Source organism: Gorilla gorilla, chromosome 9 (assembly GCF_029281585.2).
Source record: "Gorilla gorilla gorilla isolate KB3781 chromosome 9, NHGRI_mGorGor1-v2.1_pri, whole genome shotgun sequence".
NCBI classification, from domain to species: domain Eukaryota; kingdom Metazoa; phylum Chordata; class Mammalia; order Primates; family Hominidae; genus Gorilla; species Gorilla gorilla.
Genome location: NC_073233.2, coordinates 63,377,555 through 63,398,540, shown reverse-complemented (window position 1 = coordinate 63,398,540; position 20,986 = coordinate 63,377,555). Strand labels below are relative to the sequence as shown.

General features: G+C 34.2%; 1 pseudogene; it reads right to left on the bottom strand.

The window, feature by feature from the left end:
* Positions 1-2,110: 2,110 nt before the first annotated feature.
* On the bottom strand, positions 2,111-19,827 carry LOC101132610 (olfactory receptor 5D13-like; annotated as a pseudogene).
* Positions 19,828-20,986: the final 1,159 nt, after the last annotated feature.

Below are 20,986 nucleotides of genomic sequence, written 5' to 3'. Positions count from 1 at the left end.
CTTGGTCCACCTATTATTTGGCCAATTATGTTTATATTTTTTAAAAACCTGAGTTTTATTGATTTATTGTATTGTTTTTTATATTACTTATCTCATTTATTTCTGTCCTAACATTTATTATTTCCATATTTCTGTTAATTTTATGCTTCACATCCCATGGTCATGGATTAGAAAACTTAATGTTAAAATGTTCATTCTACTCAAATATATGTAACGATTTAATGCAATGCCAATTAAAATCACATAGATCTAGATTTCTTTTCTATTTTTACAAAATAGAATAGAAAACTAAAATTTTTGTAAACATGCAAAAGATCAAAGCAGCTAAAGGAAACAAGAAAAAAAAGAGAAAAATGCTGGAGGCATCACTCTTCCTGATTTCAAAATATATTACAAAATTGCAATAAATAAAATAGTATTGTACTAGCATGTAAACAGACACATAGACCATTGGGCAAAATAGAAAGCCCAGACATAACCCACACACATACAGACATCTAACCTTTAACAAATGTACCAAGAATACATAATGGGAAAAAGGATAGTCTCTTCAACAAATGGTGTTAGGAAAACTGGATATCCACATGCAAAAGAATGACGTCAGATCCTCTTCTGACATGATACACAAAAGTCAACTCAAAAAAGATTAAAAAATTAAATTTAGGGTCATTAACTGTAAAATGCCTAGAAGAAAATATAGGGGAAAATCTTCCTGACATTGGTTTTGTCCATTATTTCTTGAACATGGCAACAAAAACACAAACAATAAAAGTGAAAATAGGTCAGTGGAACTGTATCAAACTAAAAAGTTGCACAGCAAAAGAAACAATCAATAGAGTGAAAAGGCAACCTAGGAAATGGAAGAAAATATTTGCAAATCATATGTTTTATAAGAAGTTAATATGTGAAATATATAAGGAACTCCTACAATTCAACAACACAAGGGAAACAGCCAATTAAAACAGGCATAGGATTTAGACAGACATTTCTCCATTAAGGACATACAGGTGGCCAATATGTACATGAAAAGACGATGAAATTACTAGTCATCTGGGAATTACAAGACAAAACCACAATGAGCTATCACCTCATACCTTTTAGTATGGCTATGATGAAACATAATAATAATAATTAGTGTTGCAAGGATGTGGAGATAAAGGATGCTTGTCCATTGCTGATGGGCATATAAAGTGGTGCAGCCACCATGGGAAACATATCAACATTCCTTAAAATATTAAAACTAGAATTAGTATACGACCCAGCAATCTCACTTTTGGGTATGTAACCAAAAGAACTGAAATCCAGATCTTGAAGAGATATCTACACTACTGTGTTCACTCCAGCATTATTCACAATACTCAAAATATGGAAACAATCTAAAAGCCCATTGACAGACGAATGGACACAAAAAATCTGGTATATACATAAAGTGGAATATTATTCAGCTTTAAAAAGAAGCGAATCCTGCTATATGTGGTAACAGAAATTAACCTAGAGGGCCTTATGCTAAATTAGATAAATGAGCAACAGAAGTACAAATATGTTCTTGATAATGACAGGAGGCAGAGAAATTCTAGGCAGACAAGGGCAGGTCTTTGGCAAAACCCCACCTTCAAGCTAAACAGCCTGAAACCCGTGGCCCTAAGTGAGAACTTCCATCCCTATGTGTCTGCTCTCCCCTGATTGGTTCTTTCTGCATAACGTCTTTTTACCAGTTGAATGTTGTCTTTTCCAAAACTACGTATGGCTCACCCCACCCCCATCCTGTGCCTGTAAGACCCCAGACCCAGCTAGCAGAGAAGAAAAGTGGCTGAACCTCAGGAAGAAGTGGCTGGATGTCAGAGAGAGGTGACTTTGACTTCAAAGACAGTGGCTGGATGAAGCAACTTGACTTTGGAAAAGAAAGTCAGAAAGGCGGATTGACTTCAGGGGACAGCAACCTTCCCTTCCCATCCCCTTTCCAGCTCCTCCCTCTCCACTGAGAGCAGCTTTCATCATTCAATAAAATTCTCCACATTCACCATCTTTCAGTTCGTCCACATGACCTCATTCGTCCTGGGCACCAGACAAAAATTCAGGATGCACCAGATGTGGATACCTAAAAGGTTTGTCACCCTGGCCCTTTGCCCTTACTGGTGGAAGGCAATTTCCTCATGTGATGAGGCAAAGGGCCCGTTGAGCTGGTAACACACGGCTGTCTGCAGAAAGCACGGCTAAGAAAGCATTTTAACACACCCTCTGGGGTCTGGGGGTCACAGGCACTGCCCTGCGGCTCACATGGAGTTTGCTCCTGCTGGCACCAAAGCAGTTGGTTCTGCACTTGCCCACTCCAGTTCCTGTACTGGTTCACTCTCAGGCTCCCCTCAGCAAGGGGTTGAGCAGGGCAGGCTGAGTAAACAAGGCACCCCCGTTGCAAGACCTGTGAAAGAGTCAAGAAAATGTCCTACATTATTATGATTCTACTTATATGAAGTATCTAAAAGAGCCAAACTCATAGAAGCAGAGAGTAGAAAGGTGTTTACCAGGGTCTAGTGGAGGAGGAAATTGGGAGCTGTTGTTCAAGGGGTACACATTTTCAGTTATGCAAGGTGAATAAGTTCTACAGATCTGTTATACAATGTATTTTAAATGATCTGCTAGTTTATGATGAAATAATATGGAAAAAACTCATAATTATTTTTGTTTAACTCTAACTGAAATTTAGTGTGTTTTTAATTATGAAGGTAGACCACAAACCACAGTACTGTTAGCAATACTCTAACCATAGAAATCACAGATATATTTTTATTATTTATATATTATAACCTACCTAAAAATATTACTATGATCATCCTTATTCCAAATTATAGTAGTTAATGTGCATGTATGTAGATATTATCTAATATGAATAATAAAGCACAAATATTATACAAGTCCATAAATTTAATATTTTTAATATTTGGTAATTTTATATAAATATAATATGTTTGATTTACATTTATATCTATTTTATTTTTAAATGTTTTTCTAAAGAAGATCTCATATGCTTCACCAGACTATGAAAGGTGTTTCTAAGGCCAAAAAGCTATTACAGAAACTTAATAAATTTTGTGACATCTATGAGGAACTGATACAACTTGCAGCAAAGATAGAGATATAGAGAACATAAAAAAAGCTAGAGAGAACACTTCAAAATATATATCTAAAAGTTTTGGAAAGTGATATTTTAGTAGATCATGTGACCACAGGGAATGAAAACTTTTGAAAACTAGTATTTGTGCCTTTTTAAAAAATTCATTATTTTTAAAACTTCAAGCAATCATAGTGTGTAAACTGATATTTAATTTACATTCCCTTGAAAACATATACTGTTGGAATATTTTTGTGAGATTATTATCCATCTATATATTTTTACAAAGTAATTGCACATTAGTCTATTTTAATTTAATTTTCTTATTATTTGTTATATATATATTTAGTAATTGACAACTCTATATATTGTTAATATACACTCCCAGTCTACAGGTAATTACTTCTAATCTATGGATTGTCTCTTCTTTTTATAATGATCTAATTTGATGATAGGCAGTTTTTAATTATTGACAGTCTCATTTGTCGATTTTCATATAGATAATCACCTGTTCTTTATTCCAGAGGCCTTAGTGTTTCAGCTGTTATGGTTAATTAATTTGATAATAAATATCGAATTAATTTTCTCTGGAGAGAGGTAGGAAATGAGGTTATTTTCCCCCATTCAATTATCCAGTTTTTTTCAGATACGTTTTCAAAGATCAATTGATTATATGTTTCTTGGATTATATCTGGATTCTATTTTATTTATTCTATTATAGTCTCAATTTGTCTGTTTTTATACCTAAACCACACTGGTTTGTTTCCTTTTGTTTTATAGTAAACCTTCAATTCCTCCAGTCATTCTCTTTTAAAAATATTTTTGGATATTTCACTTACTTTGCATTTCTATATACATTATTACACAAATCCAGAATATCTGTTTTTCAAAACACACTCTAAAGAGGGTGAAAGATAAGCCACATATTCAAAGAAATATTTCAAATCACACATTTGAGGAGAAAAAAGATTTGTACCTATAATATATAAATAATTATCAAGCCCCAATAATAAGAAAAGAATTGCAATTAAAAATAGGCAGAGTATTTGAACATAGACTTTACAAAAAAAATACAAATAACCAATAATCACATGAAAATATATTCAACTTAATTACTTATCAGATGAATGCAAACACAAATCCAATAAGATACCGTTACATACTTGTAAGAATTTCTAAGATTGAAAATAATGACCATATAGTTATTTGTCCAAGATGGGGAACAATCAGAAGTATCATACCCGGCTAGGAGGATTTTAAATGGTACAGCCACTTTAAAGATCATTTGGAAGCTTCTTAAGAAATTAAACGTACACCTACCATATGACTCGGCTATCTTTCCTAGGTACTTGTAAAAGGAAATAAAAGTGCTGTATGTGCCTTTACAAAGATTCCGACAGAAATGTTCACAGCCGTCTTACTGTAATAAACCCGTTTTCTTCAAAGTTATTGTTTTGTTTTCTCCTACAATATAGAAAGCTAATTATAGTTTACAAATTATAATTTACCTAATATCTATCTTTTTTTTCAAATAGGATTTTAAATCCAAGGACCTTTAGAATGTGCCAAGTATAGTTCATTTTATACTGTTTTCACATTCTCTAAATGCATTTTTCTTTTTTCTTAAAATGTTTTTGTTAACATACACACAACCTATTAATGTACTTGACTAGAACATTTACTTAAGTGTATATGTCCTCTGTTTGATGAACAATTAGAAGTTAAATAAGTTATGCAATACTATAGTTATATAATATGATTTGTTAAAAAATATTTTTATGTATTGCTAAACAATCAGATAAATGGATTAGGTTAAATAGTTTTATAATAAACTTTAAAATAAAGGAAATTGCCATTTTTATTTGAACATGAGAGTCAGGAATACAGGAACCATGATATATGGAAATTTACCAAGACTTTGTCTTTCCTCTTAAACATTAACTATCAACAGCAAGTGACAATCAACAAAAACAGTCATTTAGTTAAGTCGATTAAATGTCTCATCAATTTACAGAAGACTTTTGTCAAACTAGAACAAAAATTTATCTGGAATAAGAAGGATAATTTCCCATTAACTAAAATTTCCCAACAATTTAGATATATAGAAATAGTAGGCAGAATCCTTCATTCCTCTGTGTATCTACATTATTTGCCACGTAACTTTTCAATTCTACAATAAGAGGCAGATATTCTTCCTCAGTCATTAACTTTGAGCCCAGCAATGTGATTCTCTTTGCCTAAAATAATGCTAAAAAACATGAGGCGAATGGAAGCTTGAACTAGCTTTTGTTGTACGTTTCCCCTTGTGACTCACCCATCAACACTGGAAGAAAATACTCCAGCTAGCCCAATGGTTCAGAGGACCACAGATACAGAGGCAGAGCTACTCAATCGTTATGTAGGTCTATGAGTTCCCGTTAGACCCGTTAGACTAGATAATATTAACCAAGATGCACCAGCTGATACTATCAGGACTGCCAAATCAATTGACAAAAAATTAATAATTACCTAATGTTATGTATCACTGACATTTATGGTATTCTGTTATGGATCAAATTTATAACTTATATGAAAATCAAGATTGTAGTGAATGACAAATTCAGATTTCAAAATGTCTATTTCTAAAATATGTGGCTATTTTCATTTTTTGATATATTGTGTATAATGATCAAATAAAATTTTATGTTAACCAATACAATTTTACCAAACAATATTCTGGACTTTGTGGGCAGACTGACGCCTTATACACATTTATTATATACCAATGTGCCCTATGTGGAATTAAATAAATATTACTTTTAAACTTAGTGTCTGAGTGCTGAACATGTCTTAGTTTACTGTATTGCATTTGCTATATCTTCCTTCACGGTAAGCTATATATTTTCAGAACAAATCTACAAGCCCATTCTCCAACAACTGAAAAAGAACAGAAGGTTAACTGAGCAACAAAAGGGTAATGTATATTAACTCAGAAATCTTTACATGACAAATTCTGAGTTTAATGATAAGTTAAATCATTAGAGATAAAATTACTGTGTTACTTGTTAGCTAATCTACTAGAATTTGAACAGATGTCAAATAACCAGTTAAGTAGGGGTTACATTAAGTACATGCACTGCTTTACTGTTTGAAAAAGGGATTTGGATTGTTAGCAATTCTACAACTTTTGGGCAGTTCTGCACAATATTCTTCAATAGGAATAAGTATGACTTCTAGATTTTATAATATGAGACATAATAATTTGGTAATGAGTAACCTCCTAACTGTCTCTTTTACATCTTTGTTCCTGAGGCTATAGATCAAGGGGTTCAGCATGGGAATGACCACTGTGCAAAAGGCAGAGGCCACCTTGACCATGAGCCGCGAACTTGAGTTAGGAACACAGTAGAGGAAAAGGATAGTCCCATGGAAAATGGTAATGGCCGTCAAGTGGGAGGCACACGTGGAGAACGCTTTCTTGCGCCCCCCAGTGGAAGGCGTCTTCATGACAGTGATAAAAATGAAAGCATAGGAAGTGAGAATGATCACCAGGCTGCTTATTTCATTGAATGTTGGCAGAAACTAAAGTGATCTCCTGGCTCACATAGGGGTCAGAGCAAGACACAGCAACAATGACAGCGTGCTCACAGACAAAGTTATTAATGATATTATTTCCTCTGAAGGATAATTCCAGTAGAAAGTAGGTGTCAGGGAACAGACTGTCCCCCAACAGTATGATGTAGCCACCAACAAGGAGCAAAGCCTCTGGGACATTGCAACTGTGTAGAGAAGAGGGTTACACACCGCCACATATCGGTCATAGGCCATCACTGCCAGCATGAATGTTTCTGTCACTACAAATATGCAGACAAAGAAGAACTGCATGATGCATCCTGTGAAGGAGATAGTTCTATCTTCCACAACCAAGTTCTCCAGCAGTTTTGGTGTAATTGTGGTGGAATAACAGAAATCAACAAAGGACAAGTGGCTGAGGAAAAAGTACATGGGGGTGTGGAGTTTGGGGCTGATCCTGATGACTATGATCATGCCTAGATTCCCCAGCACAGTGACTGTGTAGATGGTCAGGAACACCAGGAACAGGGGCGTCTGAAGGTCTGGATATTCTGAGAAGCCCAAGAGGATGAAGGTGACTTCAGAAGTCTGATTTTCTTGGTCCCTGGGACAAAATAGGGAAGTTGATTCAGAGATGCAAGAAGAAATATTTGGACAAGGCCAAGTAAAATGAGGAAATGTTGAGAGGTTTAGTGATTATCTATAAAAAGACTTATGGATATACTTAGTTTCAACAATTACATTGTTTCAAAAGCTAGAATTTGCTAATATCACAATTATACAGTGCATATAAAATGTATGTCAATGTAATAATAAAATATGGGAACTGAGAGAGGAAGAACAAAAGTGCAGTTGGCTCTGGTATATTTTAAACCATCCGGTTCAGTAGCCTCAGAGGCAACTGGCTTCACGAGAAGGGCCAGTCTACCTTTTGCATGAGTCAGAGTTTAGTGAAAACGCTTATCTTGGAGGAAGATAAGCATTTCCATTTTATTTCATTTCAATACAATGCTTATTTTGAGTTTCGGTAATTTTTTCACTTCTTCACCTATTAAATGATGAGAACTTGGAACTCCAAAAAGGAAATTAATGATGGAGTAAAATGATCATTACATTTTTGTAACAGTTGTTTCTATAGCTATTTCTGAATTTCCCTTTCCAATGACCTCCCTACATTTAATCACACATTTATCTCCACATATTTCAGTTCCTTCCTGTATAATGTGAATGATGCACTTGATCAGCCACATTTATATAATTATTGAAAAAATGAAAAAATCTGTTTCCTTTCCTTGATATATTATAATATCAGATATTTAGAATGATTTGGTTTGGGAGCAAACAATAATAATACATCCAGATCATTTTTATTATTCTGAAGTACTTTCTGCCACAACATTCTCAGGTGGTCAAAATTCAGTTCTCCTCCAAGTCTTCAAAGATGAGACATCACTTCCAGAAGAATTACAATGGTTTTTATTTGGTTAGGACATTTTTGTTTTGTTTTGTTTGCATTGAATTGCTTACAATAGAGACACAGATAATCTTTCTGGTATCCTATACTTTTAGTTTCTTCATCTTTTCCAATAATTTTATCTCAACTTGACTCATTCATCATGGTCATAGTAGTTATGTCATTATCAGTAACTATAAACCCTGAAAAATATCAATATTATGCAACATCTGTAATATATATTTTACTCATGTTTTCTTCTTTGCCATTTCAACAAATTGTTGTTCTACAATAAAATAATATTAATGAGGGCAAATATGGAAGGCTAGGACATAGTAGATTCTCAACAATCTTGATTGAATAAATGAATGTATATATGAGTGAATAAATCTAGCCACATATTATACATGTATTGGGGTAAAAGTTTATAATAATACTAAAGAAGCTTGACTTGCCTATTAAATCAGGACCACATCGTAAACTCACAATGCACTGAGGCACACCTGGAGTCCTACAGAACAAGTAGCTATAGTGAAACCCCATGGGACCTAAGCATCTTGAATTAGAATAAAACAAGGAGAGTTAGAAGGGAAAATGAGGTATTGGATTTTTAAAAAATGTTCTGAGTTCATTCAAAATAATTCAATTACTGTTTTGTGCCAGTTTAATCCAGAACCATGTCATGACTGCTTACCGAAAGCTAAAATAGCAGTAGGCATAAAAAGAACACCATTCCACACAGCATTCTGTAAAAATTCTATGCTTTATCATTAGGTGAAATTAAACACTCTATAGTTTACACTGAGTTGTTACAATGTTTAGCCTCCAAGAGAATATACTGCACGCACTTATATTTTGCAGAAAACATAAGTACATGCAGTGTATATATATATATGATTATATATGGAGAGAATTATATAGGTTAGGGTTAGGGTTAGGGTTACATATAAAAGTATTTTATGTACAACTTACATATCCATGCGGTTCCTTTCTTTAATTGCTCCTTTAAATTCACTTCATTTGACACCTGTGATTTGATCATCTACATTTGTTGTTATTTTCTAAACTTATGTTTTAGTTTGACACAAAACTCATTGAGTGCAAATTTCCTAACTGAACATACTTTTTCAAGCATTTTCCAATATCTGTATTCTTTCCTAAGGATGTTCTAACAAACTCTGAGCAGACTGGGCCTGAAAAGAAAATCGTTTCCATCAAAGATATGTATTTTATAATATATATTCGACTTATTGTTACCCAAACATCTTTTCTATGTGTGGCACTTTTGAACCCACTTCCTACACTCTATTTCTTGACTGAAAGATTTGGAGCCAAAGTTCACAATCTCCCATTTAGCCCCAGGAAGTGTCACCCTTTTTGAGCTGAATGAGGGCTCAAGGTGCTGTGCACAGGCTTTCCCTCTTTTGTAGTGACACCCAACATGGCTATCCGATTGTGCATTTGCTATGCACTCAGCACTGTAATAGGCATTTTAGAAACTGTAAAATTATAAAATATTGTCTTTGAACTCAAAACTGTTTTTCTAAGAATTATTCCGAGGAATAATGCATGTAATTGCAAATTATACAACACAGCATACAATTCTTATTACTTATTAAAACTAAAGTTTGTGCCCATAAAAAGAAGAATAATATTGTGATAAAAAGAATACAGGCAAATTAATAATAATCAATATGGTGAAAGATAATATTCCTAGTTAACGGAACGGCAGTTAGATTTACATATGGGTTTGCCTCCTGCAAAGATTGTTGGAACACACTCTTTTCCTTCTAAAGTTATATAAAGTAAGAATTGAATAACTCACTTAAGTACAGAATAAATTGACTTATTCATTTACTGACGCTTCTTTTGCAAAGATTAACGGACTCCAGGAAAGTTCCTGTGGAGAACTGAAAAAAAAAAAAAAAAGCAAATCACAATAAAAGTGGCAGGCAGGAGTTTGTAATATATTTCAATAAATGTTTCAAGAAAATGACTTTTTTTCCCCTGATTTTTTCAAATAAACTCAGTGATAACAGGGAGAAAAATGATACCAAAAGACTGAATCCTGACACCAAACTGTGTCACAAATATATATGCCACAAAGGCCTTAGGGATGTTAACCCTAGAGAATATAATTGAAGTATTGCCTAAGAGGCCACAAATAAAGCAATTACATAAAACAATGCCCCATGTGATATCCTGGTTGCATGTAATTTCTTGTAATAACTGGTGAATAATTTCATCATAAACTTTAATCCCATGATCTTTTAAATATGTTGAACCACACAATATATTTTAATTTAAAATACCTGAAAATACAAAAATGTACAAAAGAAAAAAAAACAGCCATTGGGCAACAATCCAGAGATAAATACTCTCAATTGTTTCTTTATTTCCAGTTTTCTTACTCCCATGTGTGTATGTATGTATTAGTGTGTATCTGATACAAAGCTTATATAATAAATATCATAGCTATATTTTGTATTATCCTTTTTATATAACATTGCACTGTGAGCTTCATTTTAGGTAGCAAATGGTTATTCAACTTATATAAATACCTGTTCAACTTTTCTTTAAGTAAATGTGATATGCATTATTTTTTAATTTATTAGATATGTAGTTTGGTGATTCTCGAAATTCATTGTGAATTTCATTACAAATAGAGATGCGAAAATTCTTCAAGAGAATACTACAAACTGTATTCAACAGCATGTAAAAAGACATTAAAATTAAACACATGGCAAGTGGAATTTACTCCTGGAATGTAAGTATAGTACAACTTACCACATTAAAATTAATCAGTATAATACACCACATTAACAGTGTAAATGAAAAAATACCTGATCTTCTCAATTAGTGCAGAAAAGCGATTTGACAAAAGTGCACACTCTTTCATAATAAAACCACTAAAAAAACCAAGAATAGAGAAAACATCTTCAGTATATTAAAGGCCAGCGATATATGAAAAACCTACAGCTAATTAATACTCAAAGGTGGAAAGACTGAAAGATTTTCCTCAAAGTTCAAGAATAAGACAAGGATGTTTTCTTTCACCACTTTCATTCAAAATCGTTTTAAAGGTTCTAGCCAGAGCAATTAGGAAAGAAAAGTTTTTTAAAACCATCCAAATTTGACAGAAGAAAATCAGAATTTTAGCAGATGACTTTTTTTCATTTTTTTTTATTTTTATTTTTTACAGGGTTTCACTCTTGTTGCCCAGGCTGGAGTGCAATGGCACAACCTTGGCTCAATGCAACCTCTGCCTCCCATGTTCAAGTGATTCTCCTGCCTCAGCCTTCTGAATAGCTGGGATTACAGGTGCCCATCACCATGGCCAGTTCACTTTTTGTATTTTTAGTAGAGACAGGGCTTCACCATGTTGACCAGGCTGGTCTTGAACTCCTGACTTCAGGTGATCCACCCGCCTCAGCCTTCCAAAGTGCTGGTATTATAGGCGTGAGCTGCCATAACCAGCCGACATATCTTATATATAGAAAATCCTAAAGATTCCAAACACCCTTACCCAAATATAACTCCTAGAACTAGTAAACAAATCCAGAAAAATTGCAGGATACAAATTAAATGTACAAAAATCTGTTGCATTTCTATACTTGCAAAAATCAAGCCCCACCCCAAAAAATTAAGAAAACAAGTTATTTGCATTTGCTTCAAAAACAATGAAATACTCAGGAATAAACTTAGCCAAACAGACAAAAGAATAATACACTGGAAAGCATAAAATGTTGCTGAGAGAAATTAAAGAGGATATAAATAAATGAAAAGTCATCTCATGTTCATAGATTTGAAGGCTTTATATTTTAAGATGCCAATACTCCCCATAGCAATTACAAATACAGTGAAAACTCTATCAAAATCCCAATGACATTTTTAATAGAAAAATCCATTCTAAAATCTAGACAGAATTACATGAGACCCTAAAAGGCCAAAACAATCTTGAAAAAGGAAAACAAAGTTTGAGGTTTCACACTTTCTGATTTCATACTTACCACAGAACTATAGTAATCAAAGCAGTAAAGTACTGTTATAAAGAAAGTTATATAGACTAATAGAATAGAATAGACAACCCAGAAGTAAACATACATATATATGGTCAAATGTATTACACATCAGTGCCAAGATTATTCAATAGGAAGAGGCCAGTCTTTTTAACAGATGGTATTGAGAAAACTAGCCTCCTGCCAGAGAAATTTGAACCCTTATCTTACACAATGAACAAAAAATTAACTTAAAATGGATTAAAGACCTAAAGGTAAGAGCCAAAACTATACAACTCTTAGGATATACATGAGTCAGTTCTCACACTGCTGTAAAGAAATACCTGAGACTGGGTAATATATAAAGAAAAGTGGTTCAATTGGCTCATGGTTCTGCAAGCTGTACGGGAAGCATGATGTTGGCATCTTCTTGGCTTCTGAGGAGGTCTCAGGAAACTTACAATTATGGTGAAAGGCGAAGGGGAAGCAGGCACATCTTACGTGGCTGAAGCAAGAGGAAGAGATGGGGTGGCAGGGGGTGCTACACACTTTTAGATAACCAGGTCTCATGAGACCTCACTCACTCAATGTCACAAGAACAGCACCGAGAGGATGGTGCTAAACCATTCATGAGAAACCACCCCCACAATTCAATCACCTACCACCAGTTCCCACCTCCAACACTGGGGTGTTACATGAGATTTTGTGGGGATACAGATGCAAACCTTGTCAGGGGAAGACCTAGAAAAAAAACTTCATGATACTGACTTTGTTAATTATTTATTGTATATGACACCAAAAGTATTTACATACATATATATGTATACAATATATGTATGTACATGTATATGTACATGTATATGTACATATATGTATATATACACATTATATACATGTATATATAATGTGTATATATGTATATACATACATACATATATATATAATGGACTTCATCAAAATTAAAAACTAAAAACTTCAAAGAACACTCCTAACAGACTAAAATGGCAGCCCAAAATATAGGATAAAATCTTTTGAAATCATATTTCTAAGTGATTAATGTACAGAATATATACTTTAAAAACTCCTATAAGTCTACAAAACAAAAACAGCCCAATTCAAAAACAGGCAAAGAACTTGAATACACATGTCTTCAAAGAAGCTACACACATGCTAATAAGCATGTGGAAATATGTCCAGCACTACTAATTAGGGATATGCAAACCAAAACCACAATGAACAGCAGCTCCTTTATTTAAAACGAACAGATTCTAGAGTTCTAGAGTTCTGCTGTACAACATTGTGCTTATAGTTTTTTTTTAAAAACATACTGCATAAAATTAAAATTCTGTTGAACGTTGAGCTCATGTGTTTGGTCTTATGACAATAATAACACACACACACACACACACACAAATAAATAAACAAAACAGCTACCACCTCACACCCTTTAGGATGGCAATTATGAAAAAGAAAAAACAAACAAAGAAAAAGAAGGAAAAGGTGGAAAATAACAGGTTTCAGGGGAGATGGAATGAATTGGACTCCTTGAATATTACTGGTGAGAATGTAAAATGGTGAAGCTGCTCTACAAAAACCTATGGTAGTTCCTCCAATAATTAGACGTGAAAATACACATGACCCAGCAATTCCACTTCCAATAGATACCCAAATAATTGAGAGCAGAGATTCAAACATATATTTGTGTACCAATGTTCTTCACAGTATTATTCACAGTAGCTCAAAGTAGAAACAACCCAAGTGTCCACGGAGAGATAATTCAACATGGATGAACCATGAAAACATTAAGCTAAGTGAAATAAGCCAGACACAAAAGGCAAATATTGTAAGATACTATGTATAAGAGGTACCTAGAAACATCAAATTACAGAGACAAAAAAATTAGTGCTTACCAGGGACTTGGGGAGAAATAAATGCAGAGCTATTGCCTCTGAGCAACAAAATCCTCTTTATGCCTGATGTTTGAAACAGAAGGCTTAAGGGAAGCACTAATTTAAATACAGATGGGTGATGGATGATGGATAGGTAGATAGATAGCTAGCTGATACAGGACGGACATATATACATACAGAGAAGAATCAAGCAATACAGAAACATATATATATATTATGCATAAACCGCATACACATTTTTTTAAATTTTATTATTATTATACTTTAAGTTTTAGGGTACATGTGAACAACGTGCATTAAGTACACCTATATATCACATACTGTTTGCATTTTGCATTTTCCTTTACATTTTGAAAAACTATATGTTTACAAATCAAACTTTTACACCATTTAATTCTCAAAGAATTTCCAAATGTGTTTGTAAGGTTTTCAAAAATATTACAAATGGTTAACCAAAACTTGAATATTTCAATGATTTTCCAAGGAAACCTACCAAATTATATAAGAGGTTGACAAATAACTCTTAGTCCAATATTCTTTCTTGCATGAAGAAATTTTTTTAAATTTTATCCTAGTTTGACATAATGAGAACAAAATATTTTACTTTTCATCAATATTACAAGTCAATTCTTGTCTAATTGTTGTATCATTCTTAGCCAATTGTAATTGGTAGAATTTGTTTTCATATAGTCTAGTAGTACAAAATCCACCTCCTGAATAGTAGCTGAGGGAATAAATTTTTCTGTTACAGGTGGCAAAAACAGAATACCCACTAGAGGACAGAGTGATACCAGTAATAAGAATACAGTTTTCACATACACATGAGCAGTCATAAAACATGACTGTATTTTAACATATTAAAAACTATAAAGTCTGCAAAAGTTGAAAAATATGCAAATAGAATTCCATGAAGACAGAAGAAAAGCATAAATTAATAACAATATTTTACTAAACAATAAGACATTTCATTTAAGAATGTAAAACCTTGCCATTAAAAATAATACAGGGATGATCCAGATCACAACAGCAAAATTATTACAGAAGGTATACATAGGACAATTACCAGAATACATTTTATGGTAGTGTATATCTATATCAATGAAATGAAAATAAGAAATTCCATAGAAAAGACATAGAAAAAGGCTTTAAGCTAATAACAGCACTTAAAAGTTACTCTTTGTATCTATCCTCCCCCAAACCATTCAGATCAAAGAAAGTAAATAAATAAATCACACATTTGTGCATCACTTTAAGACAGATGACCCTATGAAGTGAAAGTTGACTATAGGTAGATAAATATTTTTCAGAAGAAAATAACTGAATTTGAAAATGTCATAATTCCATGTGGGTAGAGTGAAGTCTGAAGAGACAGCTTAGAAAAGAGAAAAGGGAAATAGAAATCCTACTAGTGGAATCAAATGGATAAAATCAATAAGAAAGTTCTACTCTCATAACAGAAATTAAAAACCGAGTCAAGGCCTGATAGAAAAAAGCATTACCTAGGGGAAAAAAAAGCTGAGTTATTGCATAAAACTTGTTGTGAAAAACCTTGAAAAGTTATTTCCAGGGAAAAGGAGGAGAGTAGAAAAAAGACATTGCCCTGTGGAGTTGTAATGGTTAAGAAAGAAGAAGTAACGCAAGTAAATTGAGGATTCTCCTAAAACAAAACACACACACACACACTCACTACAACGAAGTATCTTGGAGGTAATATTTTATAAATATTTTTGTGTATTGTTATGTATTTAGATATACATACATACACAGCTATATGTGTGTGTATATGTACAGTTGTCCCTCGGTATTCATAAGGGATTGATTTCATGACCTCCAGGGTTATCAAAATCTGCAGATGCTCAAGTTTCTGATATAAAATAGCATAGTATTTGCATATAACCTATGCATATCTTCGGGTATACTATAAATTATCTCTAGATTACTTATAACACCTAATACTATCTAAATAGTTATTCTACTGTATTGTTTAGAAAATAATGCTGAGAAAAAACATCTACACATGTTCAGTGCAGAGGCAATTTTATTCTTGAATATTTTTTATCTACAGCTAATTAGATACACAGATGTGGAACTCATAGACTGAGTATGGCTGACTGCACTTATCTACCTATATATAGACATCTATGTATAAATCTATCAATCAAACTACATATATACCTATCTTTCTACATACACAGGAACTCACACAGGGACACACACACACTATAATGTTAGAATATAACAATCTAAAACCGGGAATTTTCTAAGCCACCTGAAAACTTCATCATAGTACACAAAGTTAGCACACAAACATGTCTCTGTCCGTGCAATATACTACAAGGGTGGGAGGGGAGTCAGCAAATAAGATCAAAATATTCCAACCAATGAAAATATAATGATGCAAAAATGGGCAGAAGGAAATTATACCATAACACTTCAGATTAAATTAAATATAATTTAACAAGCATTTTTAAGTATTAAAAATATCTTGAATTAAACATTTTAAATAAAATATAAATAGACAAAAAGGGCTTATACCTAAAAAATGTTGGGCAGACTCAATAAACAAATTGAAGAAATAGTCCATTTGAGAAATCAAGACACAGTTACAAAATAGAAAAGGGAGACTAAACACAAATATAAATTTAATAAAGTATACCAAAAATAATTAGGAAAACAATCAAGAAAATGAAAAATAAAAAAGAAAGGAAAAGGGTAGACAAAAAATAAGTGAAATGTCAACAGTCAAAGAAGATTCAATATGTATATAATTGGAGTCTAGGGAAAAATAAAAAAACACAAAAATAATTCAATACTTACATAATTGGAGTCTTGGGAAAAATAAAAAAAAAGCAACACAACAGTGAAAGGGCCCATGTTTTAAAATGTATATGTTTCCTTATCAGTGAAGTGTGTCTCTTATAGGCAGAAGATAGATGGGTCTTGGTTTTTTTTTTTAGATGGGTCTTGTTTTTTTTTTTCGTTTTTCTTTCTTTTTCATCCATTCAGCCACTCTATGTCATGTCTTTTGACAGGATAATTTAATCTATTTATATTTGAGGTATTTGTTGGTAGATAAGAAGTTACCTACTGCCATTTTAAAAATTGTTTCTGGTTGTATTGTAGATCCTTGTTTCCTTTTTCCTCTCTTATTGTCTTCCTTTGTGATTAGGTGATTTCTCCCTAGTTGTACAGTTTGATTTTTTCTTTTTCATCTTCTATGTATCTACTACAGGTTTTTGCACTGTGGTTATGTTGAGGTGTGCATAAAACATCTTATAGTTATAATAGTCTATCTTAAGCTGATAAAAATGTAACATCACTCACATGAAGTAAGTCTTTTTATTCAATTTACACTTTACATTTTTTGTTTTTGGTGTCATTGTCTATTTTATGTCCCTAAACAAATTATCATAACTATTATGTTAATACTTTTGTCATTAAACCTAACTAAAGATATCAGTGACTTACACATCATCATTATAGTCCAGGTGTATTCCAAATTTGGCTATATACTTACTTTAAATAGTGAGTTTTATATTTTCATATGTTTTCATGGTACTAGTTAGTGCTTTTTTCTTTCAGTTTGAAGAACTCTCTTTAGCATTTGTTGTAAACTAATCTGGTCATGGTGAAGTCCCTCAGCTTCTCTCTCCTTCGTTTCTGAAGGATAGCTTTGTTGGGTAAGTTATTCTGGGTTGGTAGTTTGGGGTGTGTGTGTGTGTGTGTGTGTGTGTGTGTCTGTGTCTGTGTGTCTGTGTGTCTGTGTGTCTGTGTGTTTCCTTTAGCACTTAAATCTATCATCCCACTATCTCCAGACCTGTGAGGTTTCTGCTGAGAAATTTGTTGCTGGTCTTACTATATTCTTTCTAATATGAGATTTTCTGTCTATGATTTTGGACATATTAGTTATATCTTTGCATCATCTTGTTTGGATTGCATCTAATTGGAGACTTTTCACTTTACTGTACTTGAATATTTATAGCTTTCCCTACATTTGGAATATTTTCTGCTATTATTTTTTAAATGAGTTTTATGTCTTTCTCTCTCTTTCCCTCCAACTCCTATAAGTTGCAAATTTGCTTTTTTGATGATGTCCCATATGTCCTGTAAGCTTTTTCCATTCCTTTCCATTTTTCCCTTTATTTTTAACTGACTGTATATTTTCAAATAACCTGCCTTCAAGTTCACAGATTCTCTCTGATAAATCCTTCTGTTAATATTTTTCTTTTGCATTTTTTCTTTTGTTCATTTTATTTTTCAGCTCCATAATTTCTGTTTGTTCTTTTTTTCAAATTCAATCTGTTAAATTTCTTGTTTGGTCATGTATTGTTTTCTTGATTTTGTTGAATTATTTCTCAGTATTTTCTGGAAGTTCACCGATCTTGTTAAAATTATATCAAATTATTTCTCAGGCAGTTCAGACATCTCCATTATTTTAGAGTTAGCTACTAGCATTTTTATTTGTTTTTTATTTATCTATTTGTTTATTTGTTGTAATGTCACATTTCCCTTGTTGTTCTTGATACTTGGGACCATGCATTGTTGTTTGTGCATTTGAGGAAGTAGAGATTTATTTCAATCTTTGAAGAGTGGCTTTGTCTGAGAAAGGCTTGACCAGTCAACCTATTCAGAGATTCTGACTAGGCTGTTTTGCATGTCCTGCAGGTGGACTTGCTGCTGGATTCCTCAGGTAGACTTCTGGTTCTTGAGTCAGCAGTCAACAGATCTGGCAACTGGGTCCATGGCATTGGCCTGGAGTCTGGATCCACTCCAGACTGGACTCCAGGACCTGTTGACCTGGAGTCTGACCAGGGAGATTCCACAGGAGCTGACCTGGTGTTTAACTTGCATCTGCAGGAGCCATTGAAGTGCTAATTCCAGCACCTAAGCCTGGAACCTTGGTCCACTGGGCTGAGCCTGGATCCTGAAATCCATGGGTATGGGCCTGATATTGGAGTGGGCCTGGATCTGAGGTCTACAGAGGTGGGCTTATGTTTTGCAGCCAGGGAGCTGGCTTAGAGCCTGGGTCTGAATGAGTCATCCTGGAGCCTTGGTTGGTGGGGACCATCCACGTTCTACTGTCTAGTGGGTAGTCCTAGTGCCTAGGTCTGCTAGAACAGACCTGGCCTGGGGGGCACTAGGACAAGCCGAGAGCCTGGGGCTGACCTCCTGCTGGGAAGGCATGGAGCCTGTGTCTGTGGTATATTTCTGAAGACTGGAATCATGATGGCATGGTACCTAGAGCCACAGTGGTTGGCATAAAGCCTGTGTCATGGAGTCAGCCTGGAGGCAGGGTATGGGAGTCTCATGGTGGAGACTAGATCCATGAGGGTGGGTCTAGGTCCTAAAGATGCAGTAGCCAGTCTGAGTCCAAAGGCCATCAGGGTAAACCAGCAACCTGGGTCCACAGGTGGTTTTCGGGGTGTATGTTCTTGGGAGCTGGCCAAGCATTGGGGTCTTCTGGATTGGGCTAGGTCTCTGTGTCTGCTACAACAGGCCTGGTTGCTGTGTCTGCTGGAGCTTAAGGCCACAGAGGTTGGCCTAGAGAATAGGGTTGCAGGGACCAATTTCATACTGAGCAGGCCGAGAGCCAGAGTTTGCAGGTGCTGGACTGGTGATTGAGGCCATGAGAACTGACTTGGCATTGGAATGGGGCTGAAACCTGTGGTTGTAAGGGTCAGCTGAGTAGTGTGGACTGTTTGGAGCCTGCAGCCACTGGGGCCAACCTTGTCCTGAGGTAAACCTTGAAACTGAATCTGCTGTGCTGGCCTGGAGCTTGGGGCTGTGGGATGCAGTCAGGCACATCATCAAGCCTGGGCCCCGTCCATAGGTGTTAGCCTGAAGTCTGGGGCCATGTGGACCTGAACAATGCTGAATTTTACTGGAGCAGACCTGGTATTGTCTAAGGAAAAGTTTGGTGCTCACTTACTTCTCTTCCCTCCAAGCAGAGGGTATCTCTCTCGAAGCCGTGCTGCCTAGGGTTGGGAAAGGAGTGACACAGGTAATATAAAATTCTCTTTCATGCCCTCTTCAATGCATGTTTCATTATTTCTGTGCTATGCCCAATTGCTGCAATCTCTCACCTGGTTTTCTTTGCTCTTGTGAAGGTTATTATGCTTGGATAGAAGTCCAGTTGCTATTTCTGAATGGGAGCCAGCGCTGAAAAGTCCTATTTTGTTGATGTCTGAATCTGAGCCATAATTCTACAGTTTGTTATGTCAACAAATGGGCTCTAAAAATAAGACTCTGTAATTGAGGTAGTGACATTGGGTGTTGACTCTGAGAGTCTCAAAAAATCAATTCTGGCTCTGGGCAAATACAATCAGTCACTTCCTCATTTACAGAAAAGGATAGCTGTTTATTGTCTGGATGGAGATCTACGGTAACCTCACCTGAAGCTATTTTCTTGCAAAATAATGCTAATTTTCTTCAGATTTATTCTCAGTATGTGGCTACTAGAACAATAATAAGGGTCACATCTCAGCACAACTACGAAGGGAAAGTTTATACATTTCAAACCTAAAATGTTATACGTTTAACTATAGTGTATTATAAATAATTTTGTTTTCACCTATGTCAATTAGCAATCATTGGATAATCAATGTATACCAGTGATCGATGCATAATTATCTGAATTATTATGTTTTCCTTAAAAAGTGATTTCCTAAAATTACTCATTTGATAACTGTTTCATAACTTCTGGAATTCCACTTGTATGTACATGCGATTCTTCCATATAATCTACATATTTTAAACAGTATCTTTAGCTTTTAACATTTTGCACTGGTGTCTGGAGAATTTTCCAGCATATTTTCTAATTCACTATTTCTTTTTTTAAGTATAATATTTGTTTTTCAACACAAAATTGAGTTTTATAATTTTAATTATAACATATATAAAATAAAACAGATATTATATATATGGCTGCAGCTTAAAGACTCATATAAAATGAATTATATTATAC